Below are 26891 nucleotides of genomic sequence, written 5' to 3'. Positions count from 1 at the left end.
AACTGAGCCCAAACCGTGTTTGGAGAAAGTACGGAGCGGCGCGGCGGGGCAGTTAGGAGATGAGCAGGTAGAGGTCACAGGTCAATTGAGCTACAACAGGACAGATATACCGGGGAAATTCCGTCACCTGAAATAAGCTTTCATTCCTTGCATTCTAGTCGGAGCCTTGATAGAGTTGAACCCTGCTGAATCATACATGAGTGGTAGTAAGCCCTGATCTATCTATTATTTTTTTTCAACTTTTTAGTTAATTGTAGTCATGTAAATATCCTTACACATCCTACAACGTCACTATTGATATTATTTAATACAAGCTAAAAAATATGTACGAAGTACATTGAAATAATACAAATAAAAGGAAACTGTCGAATCAATACTAGCTTATATTTGTAATAAAAAGCCACAGTAAATGGCTAATTAAACTATGAATATCAGTCGAGAATAAGTTTTATATATCTGAACATAGACATTAAATGCATATTGATGCCTTTTTTATAGTTTCATATAATTACAACCATTATTTGGCCAAAAACATTTTATATGAAGCTTGAAAAACTACCGTAAAATATTTTAGTCGTATAACGATCCCAAAATAATTTAAAGCTGAAGAATAAAACTGGTACCAATTCAATACGGTTCATAGAAATACACACAAATATATTCAGTATTATGCAACGTTACTGCAACAAGTAAGCTCATTTTATTTAAATTTAATTGCTCTTTTTCAATTAATAATGTACTACAATAAATCTAAAGGGATTGTGATTGACTCTTTCCATAAAAACTCATTGGACGTTTATAACAAAACCTGTCTTTGTATAGGTCTAACCTAGCGTGACCGAAATCAGTGTCAGAAGTGTAGGTAACATGCAGTACGAGAGGGGAGCAGATGGTGTTATCTCTGTACACACAGATCCTGATAGCTACCGGTCCCTTATCAGCGCTTGTCTCAGACCTCGGGCTACACCAGTGAGCTGGTTCCAAGCGCCTGAACCCTATCTGTTAAACACAGATTTCGTGGAAACAGAGATATCGTGGAATTAGAGATTTCGTGGAAACAGAGATTTCGTGGAATTTTAAATGATGAACCTTACGGAGAAATCCATACTCACCAATTCCTGAATTGAGTATTTCCAGTTCAATTGGACGAGAATAATCCTCTAACTCCTGAAACAAAATAACAGTGTAATTAAAACTTGGATTAAATGTAATTCGTTAATAATTTAAATTTAATTATAGTACAATTTGTGTCACAATAATGTAACCTAATTAAAAGGAATAGTTTCTTGTCTTAGGTTAATATTATTTAATTATTTTCAACTATACGTGTTGCATATCCATTGCACGAATTGTATTTGCAAAATATCGCAATTCAATTAAAAAAGTCAAAGCTCAATTAATTGAGAAATCTATTGGTGTCGAGAGTGTTCTACTCTGTTGAAGAGTTTATGATGAGCCGCTAGGATAAAATTTGAAATTAATTTGTACAATCCTTTGGTTCTGTTCTAAATTGTAATCAGCATAGCTGAAAACTGTTTAATAAGTGAAATGAGGTGTGTTTAACTTGATTTATACAGTTCAATTGTATTTTAATACGTCTATATTGACGATTGTATACAATTTTTCTTAACTTGTGAACGCAATAAAGATTTATTATTAATTAAACCCTTGCAGGCTATGGCAAAACAACGTATACATACACACACAAAAAGGTTATGACAATGACGAAATACTAAAAAAACTTTAGTGTCTAAAATTAATTTATTTTACATAATTATGTTTTTGGCGTCAAATGAGTAAGTGTTCAAATGTTTTGATTTGTAGCACTAAAGGCATTTTTCTATGAAGGGAACGGTCCAAATCTGTGTGTGATGTACAATGATGTTGCCATTTACGTAGTTATGTTATTAGTTAAGGATCCTCAGCAGAACGGTGCTTGTATAGCTCAATGACCGGGGAAACTAACAGGCTTGATTAACATGGATTCCGAACCACTTGTGTTTGATCCGATTAACTTGATAAGCCCTACTCTCAACACAACTGTGCTTTAGAGGCCGAATAACGCATGTGGTCGATCTTTGCATACCAAATTTTTCTAGTTGTGTCTAACCAGGTATAAAGTACACGAGCAACCACCCCTGGCACAGAAGGGAGAGCGTATACACATATGTAAGTATCACATATAAAGACCGGTCTCCAAAAAATGTCATGCTCGAGGATCAGATTTTCTGCAAAACCCAAACAAACCAGCGAGACTAACCGATTCGCGCCGGTGGGGGTAGACTCTACGAGACATCCTCAAGGCCATTATTTACATGTGGAAAGCACGAACAAGCGTGGTTAGCGCGGTACTAGCAGGGCTGAAAACATCGTCCGGTCAACTACCTCTCCGCCCGCCCGCCTGGTTCGCCGGGAGCCTCCTCGGTATCGACATTTGCATCACCGAATGCAAAAATCGAGTGGGAATTCCTTGCAATAACCCCTCTTTTTCCAATTTCTCCAAGAGCCTTCAATAACTTCCGGAGCATATACACAAGTTCAATATTGGTTAGGTCATTTAGAACATCTAAGCGAATGAGATAACCCTTACTCTAATGAGATTCACTGAAACTTTCACAATAGATTGATTAGTACCTGGGCGAAAGGAGTTCAAGGATTGAAACTAGTATTGATTTAGTCTACCACGTCTTTCTCTCGACAATTTAAATTTATCGATGGTAAATTTATCAATTTCCAACGATGGTTACATAAGTCAGACTTCCTTACAATTCCAGTCTGATTCGTGAATGTGTTGATTGACAATACATAGTCTTGATTAGATGTCACAAAACATAAATTCGTTTCACATTAAACAGAACATAAGAAATATCTTACAGGACTACAAGAATCAGGCCGATAACTGAGTGGTTCGGATCTCACATTGAACTATATACATAACATCAAAATTATCTTATAAAACTACAACAATCAGGCCGATAACTGAGTGGTTCGGATCCCACATAAACTGTATACATAACATCCAAATTATCGAAGAAGACTACAATATTTGGTTGATTCCTGAGTGGTTCGGATCCCACATTAAACTGTAGACTGAACATCAAAAATATCTAATAAGACTTCAGTCCACAACCACACTCATTTTACAAATTTATAATTTACGTACGCGGCTCAATTGCCGCAGTCAAACACCGAATAAAAGTTATCGATACCCGTCTCACATCGAATGGACAGACGGATAATTGCAGATTGGAAAAACAAATTGCGAAGCGAACAGCCGCCAATTTGGCTCGGGCCGAAGTCCTAAATCATCGGCAAGTGGGACATTTAATTATCGCCTTCACGCAACGATATTCTGGCGGTATTAAGTACCTGCATGGTACGAGCTGTCAGTCGGTCTTCAGGGTTGTAACCAGTAGTCGACCTAGCATATTCGAGTGCTAGTGCAGTATTTTTAAGTGCTGCCTAAGAAGATTATGTTGGAAACTTAGAACTTACCAATGAAAATTAAGAAGAAAGAAAAGAAAGAATCGTTGATTAACAAAAGAAACTCTGAACATAGCAAAATTTCTCACATGTATTTTTTGTCAAGTAAAAAATACTTATTAATCAAATGGTAAATTTTGTACATATTCTGAAAACTATAAATACGGGTGTGATTAAAACACACTTCAAAAGCATTAAAACTTATCAACTTTAGCGGTTTATCTTCTCCGTTTTTAATGCACAGCTTGGAATATGCTAAGGGTATCTTAATAGAAAGCACTTTGAACCACATCTCGTATAAACAAGTCTAGGGCATATTTTTATTTAACAATTTACGTACTGTACAAGTCGAGTAGTTTAAACTGATAAATAATGACGTAGTTTAAGTCGAAAGTCCAAGATTGGAGTCTTTTGCTACTATAGTAAGGAACATTCTCTTGTTATGGAAGAGCAATTTCAAATGATTTAGAATTATTGATCAATTATTATATTAAAACGTCGAAAAACTTGTTTTTAGAAATAAAGGATAAGACAGTGATTGCAATGAATTTGTGAAATGGGCGAAGGTAAAGAGTATCTTATAATCTACAATATATGAACCATGATGTTCTTCAATATGTTAGTACTTCAGGCATAGAAATTCAGTTTCTATTGCCAAATGTCCCTCTTCATCACCAACTGAAATTGGTTCAGAACACCTTCACATAAGATTCAAATTGCCCAAGGACTTCATAATTCCAACATTCCCGTGCCCTGCCCATCGTCAGAATCCAACCAGCAAGTAGCAGGATTACAGAGTCGCGTCATTGTAACCAGTTCTGGTTGGCATAATGTCGCAGCGCATATGCTCGGGGGCCACAGCCCGGTTCACAGTTGAACCAACAAGCGGCCCACTCCGGTCGGAGGCGAAGGGAAAGCACGCCGCAAATCATATAGCTAACCGCAGGAATTCACAGCTTTCTAACCGTAAGTACCGCGCCGTGCTGGTGTCGCTACCGCTACCGCAGCGGTATGACGGGTCGATGGTTCGTTCCACTGCTGGATTGTTAAGATTACGTGTTGACAGAGCTTGCAAGACTCCAGGCAAGATTTGGCAATGGCTGTTGAAATCTTTGCTTGGTGAACGTCTTCCAGATAAATGTCAGCCCAGAGTCACTATGGCAAATAAGAATTGCAGTAATACTGAAATCCAAGTGGTCCTCCTCCATCAACACAAACAGAGAAAGAACAAAAAGATAGTAACAAGAGAATAAAAAATACGTCGGTATCAAAAATGTTGACTCTTCTAAATCTTCTGAATACTAAAGTTAGGGTAATCTATTGTAGACGAATTTGAAGGTGTTTTCACTCGAACAATATCTGCAGTTTTAGCTTCGCAATAATAAAATATATGTGTTTGCCATGTCGTAGCTTTTCACAACAGCGGTTTTCTTGACAACTGAGATATAATGATCAAATTTAGGTAGTAGAACCATCCATTATGTTGGTAACTTAAAACTTATCTATTTCAAACGTTAAAGAAAAACAAGATCTTGATTATGAAGAAAAAGAAAGAAAGAATCGTTGATTAACAAAAGGAACTCTGAATATAGCAGAATTTATCACATGTCGTCTTTTGTCAAGTACTTCTTATTAATCAAATCGCGAATTTTGTAAATATTTTGAAAGCTATATATACAGGTGAGATTAAAACACACTTCAAAAGCATTAAAACATATCAACTTTATCGGTTTATCTTCTCCTAAATGCACAGCTTGGAATATGCTGAGGGTATCTTTATCGGTTTTAAGAAGATTAGATCCCACAAGTTGTTCAAGCTTGAATAGTACTTGTACAGATGTTGATATCCGCAGTTCAATTGGTAATGGGCAAAACAGGTCTCCATTCAGTTTTCAAAAACCGTTATTGAATACTGAAAAAGCAGAAAAATCCGTTTCCAAAAGTAAATTTGTAGATTTGAAAAGAACATTCTGAATGGAAAATTCCACTCGGTTTGTTTACTAAATGACCGGCCATGTCACATTCACGGTGACGGCGTAAGATATAGATTGTGGTTCTGAAAGCTGTATTACTTTCTTTTTAGGCACAAATATTGCAACTATGGGCTGGTTTAATCAAATAAGCGACTCTTCCACATTGCCCCTTTTGATGGAAATTTCAGCCGTATTAATTGGACAAAACGCAGCCGAGTGGTGTCAAAACGCATTCTACTGGAGACCTCTTCATCACCACGAATAATGGCATTAACTCTGCGTGCCGGGTAAATGGGAGAGATAATATGGCAACACCAATTAGCAGAATTGTGAACACGACGGGTGTTGTAACCGTGTATAACCGTGCCACTGGGCGGTGCGCTCGGTTAACGAACAAAACTGTACTTGTCTGTGGAGGTATCCAAACCGTAACAACGTTTAATGGATCGTTCTTTACAATTTCAGATCAGAAGTAACGAAGTGTGATGCCTCAGATTGAATTGGTGCTAAGCGGTTTGATTAAAATTATTTAAAATTGATATATTCCTTTCGATTTGTTCTTTGGATATTGTGCAAGGGTGTGTGTTTTAGGTTTGGTTACGTTTATTATTATCCTAGCAGGAGAGACAAACTAGACTTTGTTTAAGGTAAAAACTTGTTTATGTCTACGTAACTTAACTTAAGGCCAGGAGGTTTGTTGGAAACTGGAACGTGTATTTCAACGTAGTTTCTGATGAATTGATCAGTTGATTTGACTAACTTGACAACGATGATTCGAGGACTGAATACCTTATCAGGTCATTCTAGATTGACCCTACTTATCTGAATGTGTCTGTATTGGCAGGGAATGACCCGGTAGTGTCTAGCTAACTTCGGATGATAAGGGTCAAATAATTTCTCAAATCATCCAAACTCCAAAAAGAGAGATTACAGACCTGCTTTACTCCTCTCGATGGAAAATTTATGTTAGGACTTTTGGTAAAGGTAAAAGGTTTACACCATTTCTTGGTCTCGGAATGCTGACAAAAGAAAGACTTTTCATTTACCCAATGAATGATTTCCTCCACCACAACTGAAAGCTAGTCAAAAGGTAAATCGCATTCTTGACTATGTTTTGACACACTAGAGTATGAATTGGGTGCCGATCTGAAGGTTTGTGTGTCTTCCATATCATCCACTGTTTGTTCAGGCCTCTCCATCACGCATAAGCCAACACTCCCCCGAACTTTGCCAACACCTCCCTATTCCATTATGCCTGATTGATAGGCCGGCAGAAGCTGCTGAAACCCAAGTCAAGTGTGTAATGTTATTGAGAAACTTAATAAAGCATACTTGGCCCTTACCACTAAAGGATAAAATGTAGACCAATTTCTTTACTGTCACCCTTTTTCAAAAATTATAATTTAAGATTAAATTACCTCTCAATGCTCTACCTTTTTTGAAACATTTGCGACGCTGATTTCAATCCTACAGTACAACTTTGTGTGACTTAACATTTAATACCTCTTTACACAACTATCATGCACTATACAATAAAAAGTGATAAAATTACATTACGTTGAATTAGGTTCAAATTGAAGAGAAACGGATCGTCAATAACTCAAGAATAGAGGGATTTAAATACAGTCACCACTCCGATGAACTCCTTAATCAGCCACATAAAGGACTTTCACCCTCCATACTCTACCTACACAATGCGCCGATGCTGTAATGGATAATGGGAGGCTATTACTATCCTACCTCCCCGTGCCGTATCGCTTCGATTGTCTTCAATCTGTGACCCCATCCTGATAATGTGGACTAAATCGTAAACAATGGTGCAACGAGCTGATCGCAACATAGATCGGCAGTGGCTACAACAATGGGCAGAAGTTGGAACTCGAAGGCGGGGGATGGAACCTCTCCCCGGGATATTTGCCTTTAGAACGGTACAGTTTGACGTCACGAACTCTTAGTTTCCAAGATATAAAATTCCAGACCCTTAATCTTAAAAATTGAACACTCAAAATCTCAGAATGTTGTAAATCAAACTCTTTCCAATGTCCTGAAAAACATCACCGACAACATTCTTTATTTTCGTTTTGGAATCAGAAACTCTGGGTGGGTGCAATTTGTGAGGCATCTATTGGTCTGTAGTTGGTAAAGTTTTCAAAAGATTATGAAGTAAAGTAGGGCTGCAGTATAATAAGAGGTACCCCCACAATAGAATCCTATTATATCCTTAAAAACCAGTAAAAAGTAACTAAATGTTAAACTGTTTTGTTTGTTACATTTTATAGATGCATATAACGTAATTCGTAAAAACATTTTTGTTTCTATAGTTTAGATAATCATAAATATGATTCTATTGTGGTGGTGGCCTATTATTATACTGCTGCCCTTTTGCTTTACAACTGATAAGCGAGTTACGCGGTATGGCTGTCAGTCATACCGTTATTCAAAATACTGCCACTCAAAATGATCGGTATGTACTGTACGTATGATTCGGCTAAGCTAGCTTCCGCATTACAGACCGGGTGGTCGCGTGCCAAACTCTACCGTTTTACAGCCTTTTTATTTCTTTTTTCCTTGAGCGGATGACTCGCGGAATTCGTTTCTCACGCTATACCTATGTTTCTTTCTCTCCGGTTGTGGGACAGACTGGTAAATGAAGGCCGGCCTCTTAATTGATTATTTTACTGCCCACTTGGGGTTTAATCGCCCGAGTTGGGGTTCGGCTCAAAGCCACCGGTCGGTAGTAAAGTTCGCGTTTATCTCCAAGCGTTAATCTCGGACCTCTGTTGAAACTCTCGCCCGCTTTATTGGCCAGATCCAGTCTACGACTAAGGTCGAATTCCTGATTTTACAGTTTTGATCAAATGTTGAGAAAGTATTTGAATCCGCCCTGAAGAAGTACAGGACGAGTAACAATAATGTACTTTAGCAACAGAGTAATACAATATTCACCTCATGGTAAAAAGTAGTTATGTTCTTTGGGACAAATTCTCGAATCAATATGTTAATCTAGCTTAAGAGTTTTATTGGGAGATAGAACAGGATCAGCTACTATAAATTTGTGATACTTACTGAGAACTTAATTCACAAAACATAAAATACTCAATTGTGTTGTAAAATTCACAGTTATGAAAAAAGTTTACTGTAGGTGCCATACTTACGACCTTTTAAAAATATTGTAATTTTGGACTATTTCAGGACACAAAGAACGAAAATATTCCCTACATTTTGCAAATAAGTGCCAACAAAATTATTTATCGCGCATTTTATTTCGCTAGCTAAAGAATTCACACCAGATCAGTCAGATATGACGATTTAGGTACAAATTCGAAAGCAATTTAACTAAATTCTAAAATTGTAAAAATATAAAATTAACGGGATAATAAGCTGATAAGTTGATGTAAAAGCTCGTTAGCATCAGATTTGGAAAATAGATCACGCTGCTCTATAAGCCGCACCAAATAAAGGTGCCACCTTAAGCCAGCCAGTAAGCCTTCCTATAGATCGCAATCTGCGAAAAGCACTCACGCCAATGTCCACTCACTCCTTTATCGCAACGTCATCTGAAGTCCTCCGGGAAAGTCCTAACGAGAACTGTGATTGACAGAAACAAGGAGGACTAATCGGCAGAACGCCTGGGTAAATGGCTTGGCCGGACTCTTACCTGGAAAGGACGACAGCTAGAGACCATTTGGAAGACTATTGTACGACATGACTTTAGTTTTGTCTCCGTCCATCCATCCTGTGGGCGACATCTGTCGCTGTAAATCCTTACCAGGGGTTGGGTGCGAGGAGGGAAAAAATAGCCAGTCACTGTAGCCGCCAGAAGTCAGCAAAGTCGAGTATACCTACACCTGAGTTTTCCACCTCTGAACACTGCATTGGAACGTTGGAAAGATTCATTTTGTAAAATTCTGTGTCAAAATATTCGTAAAGTGCGAGAATAAATTGGACCTGTCTCGCTTGGGAGACAGGCTTAAGATAACGATTAAGGATCTAAGGATTTATGGTTCATCCAATTGTCCCTAAAACTGATTTGACCTAACTGTAGCTAAAAGTACTATAAGGTACCTTGCATTCATGATGGAAACCCATTTGGAGGTCAAGAACGTATCCTCTAACACTTAACCTGGGGACCAAAGGCTTAAAGGTGACTTCCGAACCACCAGCAATGGCTGAGCAGACGGGATGCTTGCAAGGACAGGATAGCTTAGCGCAAGGACCCATCCAAGCAGCAGCCACGCTCGACGTTGCATGATCCGGTTATCTTGCGATAACCGTTGTACCCGCTACACTACGCCATTGGATGAGCGATCCAGGAAGAAAGACCATCAAAAGAACTCGATCTTGCCTACGTAGATGTGCAATTTTCGTGTAAACTTCTTTTTTGTATGTTTTACTCTCTTTCAATCTTTCCGCAGGATATTCCAAGAGTGAAATGTGTTACAGATCTGAAATTTTGCATGCATCCTCAGTGAAGGATGTTGTATCACGTAGTGTGGTGTACGTCTACCTTGTCTACACAGAAATGGAGTTCCTTGCAAAATTCCAAGCATGTAGCTCAATTCTTTGTCGAGATATCCTGGAATAGAAGGACAGACAGAGAGAAGAGAACTTTTCCCAGCGTTAAATACCCCGAGTAAAAGCCTTTGCTAATGCTCTGCCAGTATAAGAATGTCCCAAAATGTTGTAACATATCCACCTTTCACGCCCTCCTTCACCCTTGGTTGTCTGTTACACACAGATAATTAATTGTATTCGGATATTGCTGTTCTACATCCGGCACAATAAGGACCATAACCAGAGGAAAAGTCAGTGTAAGATCTGACGAATAATCCACTACTTCAAAGAAGGACCTAACTAGTGTAAAAGACACCGTCGCGCCGTAACCAGGTTTAATCCTTGCACAAAGGACGTCATTACTGAAATGTAAATATACCTGATCCGAAGCGAGTCCGATTTCAGGTTCGTTCCGGGAAATTAAGCCATGTAATTATACCGTAACCTTTTTGTAAGTACTCCGCCGATTGAATCGGAACACGGCCTCCTTGATCGTGCACTTATTACCGTACACGTATCCGAGGCTCGGTGGACCCGGGGGCTGGAATAAAAACTATTCAGGTAGCAGAAAAAGGGAAAACGACCGGCCGCGAACAGCGTACATGGAGGCAGGGCTCGTTAAATGAGTTAATTACGAAATCACTTGAGGTGGGGGTAATTAGCTTAATGACCGGAGTGTATAAATAATGCATGAAACATTGCTAAACGGTGTGAATACTGATTGGTAGAAAGCGTTGACGTTGACGTCACCGATATCTCCACTGATCGGACTGGATTGACGGACTAATTAGTATAAAAGTTGACGTTTATGGTAGGCTACCTATAAAAGACTCAATTCAACCCAATGTAGGATAAAAACTAAAGTCTCTTTTAGCTGACTTTGATGGCACCGAAGAATTCGTTTAAAGATAACTGGAAATAATGAAGAAATAATATATCATTCTTAAAAAAACATCGGAAATATAGTGAACTTTGTTTTGTGCTCCATTTAATCAAACAGTTGTTACTTTTCTATGTAAATAACACAATTTCTATTCTTTTAATAGAATCGATTAAGTCGGAAATTTTTTCAATCAAGATATAGATGTGTTTAGTATTAAATTTAGATAGTAATTCGGGGAATAGGCCAATGCCTCCTATACTGAAAACAAACTAATCTGGGTTATATAAAATGCATATTACTAATTCCGAGTTCATGTATTGAGTTATCAGTTTGGCATTGAGTTATCAGTTTGGGTTTACGTCAAACATTACAATCGTATGAACGATTTTGATTGAAAAGCTTTGAATTCAATTACCCCTACATAACCCCAAGTATGTGTCTAATATATTTAAGCTGGTGACGTCACTTTGGCTATTTTTATGCTAAAAGAAGTTTTGTCAATGCCCTTTAAGAGATTACGATTTAGTTTGATAATTTCATGAGAAATTGCAATTATTTAGTCATATTTGGGAGAATCCTGATATCATTAAGACAGAGAAATGGTAGGAGATAAGGAAATACAATTCTTACGGCATATACACACAATATATATTAAAATTGGTTTTTGAAATAAGTTACTTTGAAGTAAAGTAAGATTTTAGGCATGGCATGTTTAAAATTAAATATCTATGTAAGGCAATTTAATAGTATATACATTTAATAAACATGTCAACATTCAATGCTCCGCCATATATATATATATATATATATATATATATATATATATATATATATATAAAACATTTTAAATTAAACTTTATGTGTTAGGCAAGGTCATTCTATCATTTAACAAACATGTCAACATTCAATCATCCGTCACATATATTGGTTGATTGGAGGATTAAATGTATACAATGTTACATGCTTTACATACAATACTTTATATAAAATATGTAATTCCTAATATCTTAATTTACTAAAAAGTTACATTTATTTTAAAATTAAAACAGAAAAAACCAGATTATAATTTATATATACGTACCGATATTGTAAAATATAATATCCTTATCTTTAGCTTTTTATTAGGGGTGGGGGAGGGGTAATGCGGTCCAAAATTACTACGTGAAAAGTTTAATTGAAGTAGACGCCAACGCTGGAAATATAAAAAGATTTGTCACAGCTTCGTACTTGAAAAGCTCCAAAACTTCGCGGACAGGAAGGAACAGTGGAAAGGAATTAAACAGACGAAGTTGGCGGCATCAATCAAGGAGTCGGCGGAAAGTTCACGGCGATCCGTCACAAGTTGTGGAAAGATCACTCGACAGATCCGGAGTTGCAGAGGAATTTGTCTCGGGTTTGAACGGTCAGCTGGTTGTTCTATCGTTCGTTATCAAAGTTTGGGGTAAACAAGTTGATGATTCGGCAAACAACGAGAGGGGATTTATCATCAACCACTGTTTGGAGAAGTTTTACATTCTCGATTAACCTCCAAACAGAATGGCGCAACTGGAGTTCTCGACGGATTTCTCCCTTCGGGTTTCTACAGTTCAGAAGATAATATTTTATACTTAATAAACACATATTTGTATAGCGATGGTAACGTTCTGGTGACGTATTTAAATAATACTCTCTCTGTTGTCCTGATTGGATCATTTATATTGGATTTATTCACTATTGTTGTAATAAAATATAACAATAAACTTCATACGATATTTTACGAAAATATTACAGATAAACGGTTTAAAATTTTACAATGATAAAAATTATTTGAAATATTGTTTTTGAATATAACAAACCTGAGGTCTTATATATACGAGTATGTATAGTACGTAAGGGAAGAAACGTTTTTGAATAACATTTATAGAGGACTTGTTCAGTTAGTGTTTCCATGGCCAATAATTACTTATGCCCAACGAGCAATTAACAATTACCATGGTTTTGGAAGATCTCGATAGTATATTATGATATTCGAAACTCAACCTAAGCTTAAAGAACGAAATAATAATTTGCTACCACTTAAACAGAGACGAAAACAAAACACGTGTAATAAGTATTCCACAAAATGTACCATTCAGTGTAAAATTTTGTGCTTGAATCGAAACCGAATAAGTTAATAAGTGATATTTGTAGCAGAGAAACCAAAACACAGTTTATTTCGTAACATACTGTCTTTTCCGCAACCTAACTGTTTTTCAGCAGAATGAACGAATAAAAGAAGTCAAACTAAATTAAACACTCATTATGTTTAAAGGATTACTATTTCTGCGTAATTATTGTTAACTAATTTAAAATCTTGCACTTTACAAGAGGTACACGGGTTTCCACGTCTGGAAAGAACACCTGTACAAAAAGTGATATAAGAAGAAAGAGATCTTTTCCAGTGACCACTGGATATCTGCGAGGAAACAAGTGATCAAACATGACGGTGATAGTTAAGTGGCCGGAAAAACTCGACTTCCGGTGTAAAACATGACGGAGCCTATCGCTAAACAAGCCACTTCCGCTCGCGACAAGGCTGCGAATGCAAATATGACCGAATTGGGCTAACCGCTATCTGTTCCGCTGTGACGCCGGAAATTGGCTGTCCAGACACATCCTACGTCCAGGAAGAGTTTTTAGCGATATGTTGTTTTGACGTGGATCTGGGCAGACTAAATGCATGTTAGGTAAGCCGAAGAATTGCAATTTACCAAGGACTTCTTAAGAGGTTTACTCTTCGATGCAGACACCGATGGACGCACTTAGCTTGGTCATAATATTGTGACGGGTGACGTTAGAGGGTAAAAACGTCCTTTGGTTTTATTGAAATATGAAATTGAAGATCCGGATGTCTTTTAGTGCCTTTATTTGTATAGTCTTTGACAATCGTATTAGAAACAGTAAGGAATTAAGTTCCTTTTCTTAAGAAACCGTTCTATGCCGTCTGAAACATATCTTAAAAATATTAAATCCATTTAAACATGTTTATTCTTGTCCACAGATGTTCTTCGCCTTTTACGCGAGGAACACCTGAAGAAGAGAGAGGATAAAAATTCTCGAAACGTCATGGTTTAGTTTGTATAAGGTAAAACTATAGCAAATGCCGTAATTTTGTGAGTTAATCTTGCATCACATAAATATTAACTAAAGAAAAGTCACGAACGGTTATAAATAATACAATTAATAATACAAGATATTACTACTATTAACTTGATGCGTACTGTTTGGAATGGAACTGGAGCTAATGAAACATATTGGAAAACCTTACAATTACCAAACACATAAGAATTAATAACACATAATATTAATAAAATATATCAATATTCTTGTTACAAGTTACACTAAGCAAATAACAAATTAAAATCCTGAAAACTTAAAAATCGTCTATTTCAAAATAAAGAATTATATATAATTATATACAGAGTTTATGTAGGAATATTTATCTCAAAAGAATCTTAAAATCTCACGAATCGATCAATTATTTTAATTTATTTAAAGTAAAACTGTTACGGACTGAAGGAAAGTTAATAATAATTTGTTTTCTAAAGATATAACATACAAAAAACACACAATTTAAATTTGTTTAAAGTTTAACAGTTTCATAAATATGTTTGGACTTTATTAAATTGCACTAGTTCAAAAAACCAAATCATTAAGATATTAAAACAATATTACAATTGGGATTTCCAAGGAAGAGACAGCACTGTTGAGATTGTCTTCTAAGAATAAACATTGTACAAGACCAGTTCCCGGAATCAAGCCCGACAACGCCAGTGCATTCAAACTGCAATTGCATTCTCGACACGAAAGGCGATAACAATAAACCCTCTTATCTACTCGTAGAAAGAAAATTAACACCTGTTCTGCCCAGCAGCATCGAGATGCCTCCATTAGGACGAGAACATCCTGTTAAGGATTCCTCTGGAAAGTTGATCTCGGTTTTGCCACTGCGGAATCCCATTACTGCATGTCTGACGTGATTAGAGCCTCTGTCCTTGTCCAACTCAATGGAGAGCATATAATCTTCCATCTCTGTCTTCCTTGCGGTTTCCTCTCCCCACCAACAAGACTGCAATTCTTCATCATCCTGTTGTAATTTTCTATCTCGTTTCTCCCCATTTTCTCGTCTCGCGAGAAGATTCGTCAACGTGTTCCGCAACAAGAGTGATTTACGGATCACTCCTTCTGCAGAAACACACAACAAACTGTTGTTTTAATAAACCCAATACATCAAAACCATCCAAAGCGTAAAAAACATCAAATATTGGTAATACTAAGCGGAAAGGGAGATGGAGCTTTGCTAAATTTTTGTATTGAACCAACCCTTCCCAAACTAGGTTGCTGTGCCATACTTTGAGATCGTCTCTGAAATATCGCAAAGCACACAATTGTGCACTTGAGAACACCTCTTCATCTAGGCTACACTGGACCAGACTAAGCTCCTCTGTAGTCTAGGGGCCTCTGATGCAAGGAATTCATATTGAACATCTTCGTCGCCGACTTTTAATGGATCTCTTCAGACAAATGTGGACTGTAAATTCCAGGACTTGATCTGTTCGATTTTAAACGATGCAATAAGCGGAAAGTAAAAATTGAGCTTTAACTCAATATTTCCATTCAAACAACCATTCTTACGATGGCTACTTTATGTGTAGAAAACTAGGTTACTCTGCCATGCTTTGAAGATCGTCTCTGAAAAATTGTAATGTACACAATTGTGCACCTGATGAGACGATCAGAACACCTCTTCATCTAAGCTACACTTGACCATATTAAGCTAGGTGTCACTGATGTCAAAACGATGTAAGGATTTCGTACTTTTAATGGATATCTTCAGTCAGACGTGGACTGTAAATTCCAGGATTCAATCTGTTCCAGAGTCAGATTTCAAATGAAGGTTAACTCAATATTCATATAGTTCATCTACTAGTTTGGTATCAGTATATAGCTTTAGGATGTTTCCTCGCATTCTCAGTCGTACAGGACTTTCCGGACAGTTTCCGCCTTCCTCCATCCTTCTTCTACAATGAAAGATCGGGCAGTGCTCCCGCGACTTTCCGTCCTTGTCCTGCAACGAAGCGGTATTTTCCATCTCTCTCCTGACTCCCGCTTCCCGCGGCCCCCTCCTCCCACTCAATCTCTCTCTCTCTCTCACACACTCTCGCTCGCCTCCTTGTTAGCCTCTGATCGCCGGCCGATAATGACTTATGACAACCCGCTGCCTCCTGACGCCTCGCGACCGACTCTGCTCGCATTAGACAAAAAGCTGTTTCATATTTTGACATCTGTTTTCCACTCGCCTGTCCAACACTTCTTATCAATACCTGTCTTGTCACCCCCCCCCCCCCACTCACGGCTGATCCGTTAAGTGCCCCGCGATGAGTAATCCGACAGTCCCCGGTTCTAATCCGCTAATCGGACCGTTCGCTCGGTCGCTCCGCTCTAATTAACCCCTCCCCCCGTTGCCCCTCAGAGGATTAATTCAGATCGCACCGTCGGGATAAGGAGCTAAAAAGCCAGTTCTTGTACCCGGCCATATATTAACGCCTTCAAGTACCTTATCGAAACGGTGGAATCTTAAGTGTGCTTGCGTGAAACAATTTTGTCGTAAGAAGATTTCAAAAGCAGATTTCACACATTAATTGATAACTAGACTTGTACCATTTTTTTTGTCAATACCACAATTCACTTACATCCCTACCAAAGAAATTGTAGCCCAATTCGACTTCCCATCGATGTTGGACTCACTTCAAGTCAATAAATGTTGTCTTTTGAAATTAAAAAATAAAGACCGTTAACTTACCAAGTCCGTAGTCAGGAAAACATGTTTGGCGGAGGGGAGTAGAGGGGGGGGGCGTCAAGACTACTGATATGTTTCCGCAGTGGACGAAATTGAGGCAAGTGCAGTCAACCGCTCATTCTCCACTTCGTTCCTTAACAATTTTCGACGCTTGTCAATGTTGAGAACGATCTTTCAGCAGTACATGTCAGTAATAATGAATTATTTAAATAATAACCGTTGCCTAAACATTAATTCGTAATTTGGGGAGGGGGTGTCAGGACCCACTAGACTCCCTCACTAGTTACGTCCTTGAATTGTACGTATTTACAAATAACACGTCTTTTACTGGTTTCTTTCAAGCATAATCGAGAATGTTTAGTATTTTTTTCCTATTTTAATGTAGCTCTTCAAAAAAGTCAACGTGATGGATTGGTCAATTTTCGACCAATCGTTACCGCACTTTTCTTATTTGTTTTCCAACGTTGGTTAGTAGGACTTCATGTTAGTGTTGATTCACGAACAGGAACGAAGCACCTGGGGACAGCAATTTTCCGAACGATTCCGTCCCTCGGATTGAAAAATCGATACAGTTAAATTTGAACATAATGAAGACACCTAGCCTGCACCAGAGTGGGGGCACTCGAGTCGAGTAACTTCAAACGGGGTTTCAAAATAATCAACGAGTCACACACTCTCTTGATTAGCATTCAGCGCTAAGTCTAGACCCCCATTTAATGACCTGCTCCTGCGGATCGGTTGTTGCTTTTCAAAAAAATCGTCGACCATTATCCCGGAAACGGAAACGCGTTCCCGCCGTGAATGAATCTACTTGCAGTATTGAAACCCGTGCGCAGTTTGGCTCGAATAGCGGACTTACCCTTACTGCAAGGGATGTGAAACGATTATTGGAAACCAAGTTGTTAATCAAAAGTCGAGTGCGTTACGAGTGCTCCGGGAGGGGAGGGGGAGGAAGGGGTTGGACCCTTTCACCTTTTGATTAATTTTACTCCTCGTCAACTTCGAATTGTAAAAGGTACAGGGTATCGCTCCGAGGCCTGCTCCAATGGGTTTGGTCCACCGTAGCGAATGTACCTATTACCGTACCTCTAAATCTGAAAGAACACGTTCTTAACGTTCTGATAGTCCACGATCCTTTCCCACTGCGGTTCTCAATTAATGGTTCATTATGTGGCCCTTCACGTACTGGAGGGCTTGAGGAAAATGGTCGCAACCCTTTGTAAAATCTTACACAGTGTTCATACAAGAGATGGAGGCTTGAGGGAGGAACATAATGAGATTTAAATCGAGCATTACATTTAATTACGTTTACTAATCACTTTAAATGTGGCTTGCATTTACTGTTCATCGTGCATGTGGCATTTACCTTCCACTCTATACATTTAATACTTCAGCAAACACAATTTCCTTAATTTAAGTAGCAGATTTAAAAATGCTGACAGGAAAGATGACATATGTACAATGTAGGTATATTGCAAAATGCTGCCCTGTTTTCTTATCACTCTTTTATAATCTTGTCAGTAAGGAAATGCCGAAAGGGCCCATTGAAACGCTACATCTAAGCTTTAATATTGAGGCAAGAATTAATTTTATGAACGATAAATTGAATGCACTATTATATTAACATAATCACAAAATCGCCATAGCGCGGATGGGTTGAATGGTAAATGACACTGAGAAGTATGTATATATAGCATAAACACAAATTAGAAGGAGCCTTAAAATTTATCAAACATATTCAGAACACATTTAAAAAATAAATAATATTTCTGTAAACTTTATAACTGAAATCTGCTTAATTTCTCGTTTCATTTTACGAACGCCCTGCATGCTTCAGTAATTAATGTTCTACTTTATATTTTATTATTTTGCATAGGTTTTGCACAAATTCAACGTTTTTTACAATATAGTTACCGTATTATGGCACAGTATCTTTTGAGTATTGCACTAGTATTATAATAAGCACAAAATTTGCAGGTTCATATCCGGTATTTTAATGTGAGAGAGGGGTGACAACAGTGAATATGTAGAAAATCACTAAATTATTAAAGTTTGCAATCATTAATTATTAACGTTAAAAACTAACGCGTTGCAAATGTACTCGGCCAAAAACTTAGAAGTAATATATACCTTGGTTTTTAAACATAGCAGAAATTAAAAATTTTAGTGAGGAATTGGGTTTATTCCACATAGTCTATTAATATAGCTTTTGTTACATCTTTATAGTGTTTGTATGAAATGATGTTATAGTGAAGGAACATCGAGAACTTACCTTATCATTGTTATCTGTATCAAAACTGTTTCTAAGAATTTAAGCTTGTTTCAAGGATCATTCATGATTAGACCCTCTAGAATTTTGATATGATAGACACTACTATCTCAAGGGATGATTTCACTAATCGACAACAGGCTCAGCCCGATAAGAAATACGATTTGATAAGATAACAGCTCCGAAACTGGAAATCTTTTTAATCCTGTTCTAACAACGATAAAGACTCTTTTCCACTGTTTTGAGTTTCTATTTTAGTATGTGGTATAGAAAGTTCTTTACACAGATGAGGGAATTGAACCTTATACTGGACGGATTAAACATATCAAGTAACGGATATTTAATAAAACGAGTCTCTTCATACATTAAAATTGGTGTTACGTGATTATTAGCAAATGTTAACAATTCCAGTTGGACAAAGCGCTCGAAGTTATTTCTAAAAGTTCTTGAACCTATAACATTACCTATAACCTACATCGGATAAAAAAAATCGTTGTGAGTTTTGAAAAATTAGGAAAATTCATAGCTAGCGATGAGGATTTTGATAAAACTGAGAAATTTGATTCATCCAATATAAAAATTATCAAAGTATTCATGGTCTAAATCACAATGACACTTTTGAAAATACATTATTCTGTAAACCTATTCGGCATGTGCATCAAAATTCAAACCCAATTTACCTAAGAACATTAGAACAAGCACACCAATTGGTTTTTAAAGAGCAAAATTCCACAAGGCCTCAACATCAGATAACTTAGCCAAAAACGTTTAAATTTAAAATCAACATATGGAAGAATTGATCATTGGTATTTATTATTATTTATTCACTGTTTATTTACTTTTGTTTGTATTATGTTCTTTTATATTTTATACAATCTATTCGCCTGGAGACGGTTTTTACCGAAATATTAAAAACCAATTTGTTAAAAACAATTTTATTTGTACAGTAATTTACTAAAAGTTATATATAAAGCCTCTAGGCATCAACTCACAATGTAAAAAAGTATTAACTTTTTATGGTTACAGCCATATTATGATAAAAGTAAATATCGATGCCGATCGAATACCACCTGATAGACAAGTTGAAAGTTCATTATGTTGAAGCAATAAATTTGCGATTTGGACCATACAGGTATTGTCAAAAACAATGACTTTTCTGTAGTCTGCAGGTGTTTTGTTCTGACATTGTTGGATGCCTGGAAGGCAAGGAAGGTGAACGCGTTGCTCCGAGGAAGACACCCCCACAAAGGCAGATTTACGGCTCCACTGTGACCCTACTGAGTAGGACAATGGCTAGACATTTATGGCCATGAATGGTCTATTCACTACTGCACTCTGGCTCGCCATATTTCATCATCAACACTGGGCTCGGCCGTCTCCGCTAATTCATAATTACCGTGGTTGTTTTATGGCACTTGGGTGCATTTTGAGTAGAAAAGGGTGACCTTCGAAAGCGTAAAATTCGTAGAGAAGCAAGTTTGAATATCTAGCGAAATATTTGCATCAAAGCATACTTAACAAAGTGCTCTCGGCAGACAAATATACATTATTTATAGAATATTATCCTATTCTCGACCTCAATAAAATGACGAATAACTTGGTGGAAGGATTATCAATCCTGAAACCTTCAGTTTTCAACTCGGTGGCCTCAGGTTCGAACATTAATTCTAGCTGTAATTTTTGGTAACTACTTAATATCAGTGGCTAGACTGAAGTAAATTGCATCCATAATGTCCAGTTTTAAAATAAAATAATAAATTAAAAAGCATTACAGTTTAGGAGTTATTTACTATCAAAAACCTTCCTTGCAAAATTAAAATATTATTCTGAATAAAGATATGTAAATATTAGTTATAAAGTTAGTAACGAAGAAATGCAAATAGGTTTTATTTTAACGTTTTGAGGTAATTATTACGATTCTGGTAGAATATTTTAATTTAGTTTTACCACAATACAAACTAATGTTAATCAAAATATTGCTATCTATAAAGCAGTATTTTTCCAATTTAAACCGGTACCGTATATAAGTAATGTCAGTAAACTTTAAATTGATTTAATCTCGTGTATAGAACTTAGCAGAAAATTCAACGCACTATAAACCAATTTACATGTAATTTTACTGAATATTTGACACGTTAATTAAATATATATACTAAATGTATATAGGTACTGTTTTTAATGCGTACGTCAATAATAATGTTCTACATACACTAAAAAACTTAAAAACATGTTTTTGTTTGGATTGTTTTCTTCTTAATAGGATTGTTGAGTAAAAATTAGCTACACAACTTCTAAAAGTTTTACTGGAGGTCTATTAATATGAAGAGAATTTAGTAGCGGATAAACAAAACATATAACATGATTGTATGGAAATACATATGTAGTCAATGTTTACATGTTTTCAAACCGGCGTGTTATTATTACTTTTGTGCAAAATATAAATAATAATCATACTCTAAGGTGGAATAAAATGGTAAAATAATATTTCACTAACCAGTTGATGATAATCCGAAATCGCACAGTACACAATAATCACAAACGAAACAAGGCAGCGCGCACAACGACCTGCCAACGACACTGAACAACGACGACTGGCGGGCTACTGGAGAACTGAAAACATCGGCTCTGCCCTCCCCTCCCCACCGTCGTAAACACAGCTGGTTATCCCCACCACTTCTCCTCCCGCCCCCCAGACTAAATATCCACTGATTTATGGCATCGAAAGCCTTCGTCTTGTCTTATTTACATAACACGGCCGAAAGTTGTTTATGTTTTTCTGTCAATTTGCCTTATTTTTCTCGTCTACGGCCGGACAGTCGTATCGTCTTGTTATCTTACGATCTGTTGCAACGCCTACGTAAGTACGGCGACGCGACACTTACGACCGTCACTGTTTTACACCTCGATAAATAAACCGGACACCTACGGTTCAGTCCGGTAATTTTTCATAAGCTGCCGAGAAATTCGCCCGCTCAGGTGGTCTCGGTTAAATATAGGAGGAGACGGCCGTCTCCTAGGTTTGTTTTCTTCGGTTTTACGATCGTGTGCGATTGTAAAACACACGGCCACTGTAATAAACTTGTCAAAATCAGGAGGGAGCGGATGAAACATGTGTTTGCATGTGGTAACACAACTATTGGATGTGGTCGTAAACAGGATGTATATTTGTTTATTGCAGAAACCATTGCATAAAATAGCTACGAATGGGAGCTTGCAAAAAATACCCGCAAAATCGTTGTTTGCAAAAAATTTTATTGTTCAGTATATCAGCTGTTTACGCGTTTAACGCAAATAAATAATATAATAACGACCGGTTTTAAATTATTTTACTTTCCAATTTTATTGTCCTAGTTCATATCAATTTTATTTATCGTCCAAAAACTTTTGTGTGGTATGATTTTTGAAACTTCTAAGAACACCTTTTTAATGTGCGATTCTGTTATAAAATATTCTTCAAAGTTGCCAAAAAGTCTTTCCTTTTTTTCGAATTTACCCAAAATGTGCCTTGGATGGGTGGTGCGCTTTGTTTCTATTGGTGTATTGTTCTTTTTTTTAATTTCATAGTCACAGCCTTTTAAATAACATTTTAATAGAGTAAAAAAGAATGGAATAGTTTTTATTTATTACTCCTTGAGGAATTATACACATTTAAAGTAGAAGATTAGAATAGTTTTATAAAAAGGCTCCAGGATACCCCGTCCAGTAAAGGATTAAAAGCTTTTGTAGTGCGTTTATATATTATAATTTAAGATAATGAATGTTTTGAAACAAAATATAACTTATTTTAGTTGGCAGAAATATATATGCGACATAAGCCGATTTTCTGATACCAAGATCCAATTACTAATTGAAAATGCCTACAATTTCTCGTGCAACGGTAGGAAAATTCCATTTGTTTTTCCTGTCTTTAGAAAGGACTATGATTAAAAAAGCTGTCTTCTTAGCTTAAATCGTTTTAATGGAAATTAAAATTGAATTAATCCGTTTAAAAATGTTAAACCCATTTTGTGGGATTGGAGATCGTCGATTCTTATATTTCAAGAAAAAAGATACTTAAGAGGTAAAGAAACAAATCTATTAGATCGAAAGTAACTTCTATTCAACAGTATAGGAAATGTTTTAAAACTCAATTTCTGAAACATGCTCGCTTTAGTATGGGTTGTTAGACAACTTATTTCAACATCTAAACTGTTATTTATTTCAACTCTTTAACCAAGCTAAATGATGTTTCGTCACCACGTGTTACGAACTTCTCTGACATATTTGGGCGGAACCAACAGCCGACCAGGTAAACAGTCCTGGAGACGGGCCGCTGACGGGAGAAATCACGGTGTCAACGGTAGGTGATCGATCAAATCTGTGTGTCGAGGGAATGCTGGTCGCTTTATTGGAGTCTGAGATCTAGTTGGAAGTGTACTAGTGGAATCCTTGGGCAAACTCTCTAATACGGTTCTCGCTTTTTCGGTGTCGCCCCTCACACTTCCCGACTGGTGCGTGTGCTTTGGTGGTTCGTGACTGAGCCATTGTGTGGTCAAACTAAGTTACATTACGTAAATGAGAAGTGGAGTATGCATGCGCTGTGGCCTAAATTATTACTGCATTCCTCCAGCTGAAGCTCTGTAATAGTAGAACTTAGAAATTCTTCGGCAAAGCTACAAATTCAAAGAGGTTGCTCAAATCAAAAGATTTTGGAAAGGATGCACCTTTAAAAGGATACCTCCTTGTTCGACTAGAAGATACTGTGAGAGTTCTTTCTCTTCAATTTATAAATCCTAAACACTTTCAACCTCTAAGTTCCTTCCTCTAAGATGCATTAAACAGAAAGAAACCCTGCTGTTACTCCCTGTGTGTGTCTGCCAAGCCACTATATTGGAGGGCTTATGTTTATCTAGGCTCTATCCGTAGCATTATTCACAAAGGTTCTACTCTATTGGTCTCTTCTTCACTTCTCAGAATTTGATCTAGATAAGATAGCCCAGCCAATTCTTTGGATCACACGATATTAGTTACGTTATGTTAGTATTCAAGTAAGCGATTACTATATACAGAAGATAAACAGTATAGATTAGAGATAAGAAAGGTTCGTTTCATCCCTTGACTTGAGCATTACTTATAAACAGGCCGTTTGGAAAGTCTCTCTTATTAGTCTGCCTGATAAGACCTTCCCAAACACAAATACAGAGATAAAAAAAAACAAAAAAGATAAATACAACTGTATTAGCACCCTCAATACATCAATGTTATTTTCCAGCGGCGTGACGAATTTGGTAGACTCAATGGAGAGCCTGTTAATATATTTTAACTATCTTGGAAAAACGCAAACTCGGAACCGTTATCAAATTTATGTAAAGGTAAATGGAAAATGAGATTGCTTATATTATAATCAAGTAAAAATAGTTTTATTTTTATAACTGAAAACAAATAGTTATAACACGTTTGACGTTATACCATCGGAAAGTTTTTAATTCATTTTAAGAAAGCAGCATGCTCTCAAATTAGCATAAACTCTTTGGACGTGGACATTCAGCAATTTTAAATAATCCCAATTATTCCATTTTTCTCACTGCCCATATTTGTATTAAACAAAAACTTATTTGTGAATAATATCTTAATTTAAGAGAGTAAACAGTTTAAAAAATGTGAAATAAGTTTAATGGTTTAAGCTAAATTCATCGTTTATAGTTTTTCGATTGTACAATAAAAAAAACTTCCACGATAAGTGGAAACTACTAAATTTTCAGTTGTGTTCCACGTCAACCCGCTGTTTTTCAATGTAAGAATAGAGTAATATTTTCAGAATTTTTGGAAAACCTAAAAAGTGTTATTATGACTTGTTTGATGTATTTAAAATTTTATTTAGATGAAATTTCCGAACATCCAGACAATGGAAACATGGCAAACAATTCCGTGATAGGTACAATTTCACTAGTGAAGTCTGATTGTGAATTCGTCCCCAAGAAGCCAGCCGCCCGAGTCATCATCCCCTCTGACAACTCTATTTCGCGGCTGAGGGAACGGGGCGTGGAGCGTATGGCGTGGGGCAAGGGTTGGGCGGCTAATAGGCGACTAATACCGGCAAAGGGTTGACGCCTGGGGTGTGAAGTATGCCCAGGCACGTCCCGGCACAAGCACGGGGTAACGATATGCTTGTGATAACAAAGGTGATTAGTGATAAGAGTATGGTTGACACCCTCTCCGCTGGGTTTGGGCCTTCGTTAGTTTGAGTATTGACGTGCATGAAGTAGTTTGCTCATTTTTATTTCCTTTGTTGAGTCGATGGTAATTATTAATTATAATATATAACGTTGAAGAATATAAGAGGCGTCAAATGGGGTGAATCCTTTAAAAGACATAGGTTTTATTTTATAAATTGATATTTCAAAGCAAAAGCATGACTGATAATTACGTCAAGTTGACACCAATTGTTGTGATATTGTTTAATTAATGCCATAGTAAAATTGCTTGCTATTAACTCCACATAATGTTTGCTATTTTGACTGTCATTTACGATTGGCCGCAGGTCAAACTGTCAGTTATTGGTTTTTACGAGCCTTGTATTGCGAAATATGTTTTTGATTCAATTTGTAACAATTAGTGTTGTTTTATTAAGTTCACATTGTGAGAGTTCACATAGTATCGATTCACAACACTTTTTTGTGATATTTGCCTTTTCGAAACTAGTGATGGGAAATTTCCGGAAATTTAAAATCGAGGAAATATTCCCAGGGATTATTTCCAGTAATATTCCCAAAATTTCCGGGAAATTATGATTAATTTGCATGATAGCTCAAAAAACGGAAAATAATAGGTAAAAGCAGTGATTATATGGTTAAATGAAACTATAAAACTGAAATATATTTTGAAATAACATTATAATTAAATTAAACTGGTAATATAAAAATGGGAATATTGGCAATTATTGGCTTAATAATTATAAATTGTAAAGCTGAAAAACATTAAGAAACAGTGAATTTATTAAAAATTAGTATTTATTTTAATATTTTAGATATAGGATGTTTGAACATGAGTTCAAAGTTGAAACTGCTTCTTTAAAAAATGCTTGTTTTTTAAATGCTTGAGCGTTTAATAATGGTTTAGGAATCGAAACCCATTTAGTTCCATAACTTTCCAGGATATCGTCTATACAGAAAATTAATGCGTGGAATGGTAACTCTCGGATTAAAAGTATGAATTCTTTTAGTTAACCTGGGTTTGAGATTCTTTAACTGTTAAAACATTCAAAATTACAAATCTTCATAAATTCCCAATTTTTGGTAATCTTCCCGGCCCACATCACTATTCAAAACTAATTGTTAGTCTATGTGTTTGGTTAGTCATACCTAAGAAAGTATTAAGACTGCATATATCCCGAAACGTTAGTAGTATTACTGTGGTTTTATTGTTTAATAATGGACATTTTTTGATACGTTTATGTTACCTTCCTTGTCAAAATCGTTCCTACTTTAATACAACAAATGCAAAATTATTGTACTGCGTAAATTTTGCAATGTTTAATTAACAGTACAGTTGCAGACAGATGGAATCAATTAAATAGTAAATCATGAAAATAACTTTGTTCTAACTTAAGTTATTATTTGGCCTGTATTTTTTGTAGAATTCCTTGCTGCATTATTTGTTCCCAACAAAGATCATTTACTTTGTATGCATCTCAGGCAGTTTAAGTTGCAGTTTAATTATGTCATGTTATTTTATTAACGGTGAGTCAGTTATACTGGTTGAAGTGTAGTTGAAGTAGACTCTTTGCTTGAAAGACTTCAATGAATGTTGCCAATGAATTGTTTGAATGTTGCCCTAGCATTCATTGCTGCTACTAATATGAGAGAGCTAAAGAAGTATCGATCGATATTTGGACTAAGACCCCAAATCTACCTGTTCGAGTCAAACCCTCGT

At 36.6% G+C, this 26891-nt stretch overlaps 1 protein-coding gene across 1 annotated transcript in view; it reads right to left on the bottom strand.

The window, feature by feature from the left end:
• LOC124353667 (frizzled-2) overlaps positions 1-21574 on the bottom strand; it is a 48091-nt gene extending 26517 nt beyond the window's left edge. Inside the window, exons 1-2 of the mRNA XM_046803616.1 lie at positions 21475-21574; positions 1113-1167 (exon numbers count right to left, since the gene is read on the bottom strand). The gene's annotated coding sequence lies outside the window, so the exon portion shown is untranslated. The remainder of the gene's footprint in view (positions 1-1112; positions 1168-21474) is intronic.
• Between the last annotated feature and the right edge of the window lie 5317 nt (positions 21575-26891).

The sequence above is a fragment of the Homalodisca vitripennis genome, chromosome 2, assembly GCF_021130785.1.
Source record: "Homalodisca vitripennis isolate AUS2020 chromosome 2, UT_GWSS_2.1, whole genome shotgun sequence".
NCBI classification, from domain to species: domain Eukaryota; kingdom Metazoa; phylum Arthropoda; class Insecta; order Hemiptera; family Cicadellidae; genus Homalodisca; species Homalodisca vitripennis.
Note: the sequence above shows the minus strand (reverse complement) of the source record. Positions and strands in the feature narration are given on the sequence as shown.